General features: G+C 35.1%; 1 non-coding gene across 1 annotated transcript; it reads left to right on the forward strand.

Moving 5' to 3' along the window:
* Positions 1-954: 954 nt before the first annotated feature.
* Positions 955-1,058, forward strand: LOC134365186 (U6 spliceosomal RNA). Its single transcript, XR_010021953.1, has one exon. It is a non-coding gene; the product is annotated as a U6 spliceosomal RNA (small nuclear RNA).
* The last annotated feature ends 729 nt before the right edge of the window (positions 1,059-1,787 follow it).

Genomic DNA, 1,787 nt, shown 5'->3' on the forward strand with positions numbered 1-1,787 from the left:
CTGCAAAGAAGGGTGAAGTCAGTTCCACCTAAAGTATAAAAGCCAAGAATCAGGGGAGCACGGCCCTGGAGGAATGTGGTCATTGTTAACAGAAGGAAAGCGAATGGATACTGGGTAGCACAAACAGCAGAGTTTCATGATCACAGGTATTCTACTGTTCCTCTCATAAAAACACACTGGGAGAATTGTAGTTGCTGGACTACATTACCTATCCTCTCTCCAAGGCACTTTAGTGTAACCGATCTATTTTAATTAGATTAAATGACACAGCCTTCTAGAAATAGTCTTCATGTTTATTGAGAAGGTATCGTTGAGGACATTTTGTGGTATATTCCATGCTTTTCCTCGTTTTTATTGTTTATTTGGTTGGTTGATTTTTTTGTTTCTGGAATCCGTATGAGAAATTTTTTTGTCAGCTCATGGCATCAAGAATAATTATGAGTCCTTTGAGAAATATGTTAAATATTATTTTCTAGATCCTGGGACTTGTGTAACTAATCATGTTTCTCTAATGTTTCCTTATTTTTAACTCTAAGAGAATGCTAGTACCAATAGCAAGTAAATGTATAGAAAAATTATGTATGCTTTTTAAAAAATTATTGTTGTTATTGCCTGTTTTTTTTTTCTTTGCTCTGATCTTGTAATTTAAATTAGATTAATGCATTTTATATTTTCTTCTGGGGTACAAAATGTTTTCTGGAGTGAACAGGGATAGAAATGTATAAGAAGTAAGAAATGCAGTAGCTTATAGGAGCCAAGCAAGTAACAGAAATAAGTAAAGCATCCTTTGATGGGTGAGAAGGGCATGTGGACCTCTTTCTAAAGGAGCCCTCATTCTTTATGTCCAGCCAACTGGTGTCACACAGAGAAATGAGACCAATATAGCCAGATTTTTAAAGAGAAGCCAGAACTCCATCCTATCTCCATATTACCTTCAAAGATATAAACTTAATTGTCGCTTCAGCCGCACATATACTAAAATTGGAATGATACAGAGAAGATTAGCATGGTTCCTGTGCAAGAATGATATACAAATTCATGAAACATTGCACATTTTTGAGACACAAAAATCAACTACATTGTACATTGATAATTTTTTTTAAAAAGGTATAAACTTAACATTAGTGAATAAACAGAAATATAAATTTCTTAGGTTAAAGCTCTTCTTCCTCATTTTTGTCTTTATTAAAAAGCATAAAAAATTAGAAATATTCCATTTATTAAAGCAGAAAGGCAATTGATAGAAAGGACATCAGTTAACTCATGGAGTCAACGTGGAGTTTGCAGTGCCCAGCTGGGAATATGGGAAAGAGCCAAGGGTAAGAGTCTGAGCACAAACTTTATTACAAGAAGTTGACACTGGACATTCACCAACATGCTGCTGGACTTTGCAGCCACCATCACCCTGCATACTGGATACTGGAGAATGTCTAAGAAATGGATCCCAAAATGCACCTGGCCTCTTTCAGGAGCTTTCAGTAAGCTAAGCTCAGCTGCTTGCTCAAGGCAAAGCTGCCAGGAACTGATGAGACCATGTATCTGAGCTTTCATCATCCATTGGAAGAGGATTTTTTAAAACATAGGACAGAGATTCACGTACTTGGCATGCAAAAGCAATAGGGCAAATATCAACTATACGCCCAAAGAGTAATATCTAATTAAGTTTATTGAAGCTATCAAAATCAAAAAAACAAAACCTATTTTATTTTAAGCAACATTTTTTCTTCTAAAACATCCAATTTACCATGTTTTTAATAAAATCAGTTTTATTTGGGGGATTACTAGTT

Source organism: Cynocephalus volans, chromosome 1 (assembly GCF_027409185.1).
Source record: "Cynocephalus volans isolate mCynVol1 chromosome 1, mCynVol1.pri, whole genome shotgun sequence".
NCBI classification, from domain to species: Eukaryota; Metazoa; Chordata; class Mammalia; order Dermoptera; family Cynocephalidae; genus Cynocephalus; species Cynocephalus volans.